Here is a 1,010-nt window from a genome sequence, read left to right on the forward strand (position 1 = left end):
AGACTCATCTCTACAATAAATCAAAAAACTAGCTGGGTGTGGTAGTGCACGCCTGTAGTTCCAGCTACTTGGAAGGCTGAGGCAGAAGGATCGCCGGAGGCCAGCAGGTTGAGGCTGCGGTGGCCGGGAGTGTGCCACTGCACTCCAGTCTGGGGTGACAGAGTGAGACTTCAACTCAAAAAAGAAAAGTAAAGTAATAAAGTTGATCAATGAATAGAGGCTTACTAAACAGAAGGAGACAAGTCTAGAAAAAAGGCAAGAAGAAAGGGAGAGCTAAGAGGTAAAAACATACTTTTGAGACAGACTCTAAGATATTTCCATTTCTATTTTTTCCCATTTTGTTACTAACAAGAATTTAAAATGCTTTTGTTTGGTGATGGTGGTGGTGAGGTTGTGGTATAAAACCAAATAGTAAGTAAAACCTTCATGGTTAACAACATACTCACATTACGTTCACGACGTTACAGAGGTCAGGAAGGACAATTGACAGTCCTGAGGCTCTAAGTCTAATGTTTGCCACTGGAGAGAGCAGAGGATGTTTGTGGGTATGTATGCAGGCCAAGAAGGAAGCTTTTGCAGTAAATCTGAAGGGCAGAAGGTAAGTGCAGACATAAGAGAGTTTCAAACAGGGCTGTTTAGGTGGGGTAGATGGTAGACAAAGGTGATGACAGGCTGTGTCTCACATAGGAGTGCTTTATGGCTTAAAAGTGTGTTTTGAGAGGCATTGGAAGGTTAAAAAAAAGATTTCAAGGCTCACCTCTTGCTAAGGACAGAGTTATTATGAACTAGAAGGAGTCAAGAGCAGTGGCGATGAGAAGACAGGAAGTGAATGACATGTTTCCTGGTCCTGCTTTAGGGTTCTCTAAAGTTAAGAGATGTTGGCCAGGCTTTATATTCAATATGGTATACATTTAATTTAATCTTCAAAGCTATTTTATGAGGAAGGTATTCTTTTTTTTTTTTTTGAGTTGGAGTCTCATTCTGTCACCCAAACTGGAGTGCAGTGGCCG

The 1,010-nt window shown here is 41.6% G+C and overlaps 1 protein-coding gene across 3 annotated transcripts in view; it reads right to left on the bottom strand.

The window, feature by feature from the left end:
- The window catches only part of ZNF232 (zinc finger protein 232), a 6,127-nt gene that overhangs the window by 2,567 nt on the left and 2,550 nt on the right, over positions 1-1,010 (bottom strand). The window lies entirely within an intron of this gene.

The sequence above is a fragment of the Carlito syrichta genome, unplaced genomic scaffold (assembly GCF_000164805.1).
Source record: "Carlito syrichta isolate Samal-C Ts95f unplaced genomic scaffold, Tarsius_syrichta-2.0.1 Scaffold308820, whole genome shotgun sequence".
In the NCBI taxonomy this organism is placed as follows: Eukaryota; Metazoa; Chordata; class Mammalia; order Primates; family Tarsiidae; genus Carlito; species Carlito syrichta.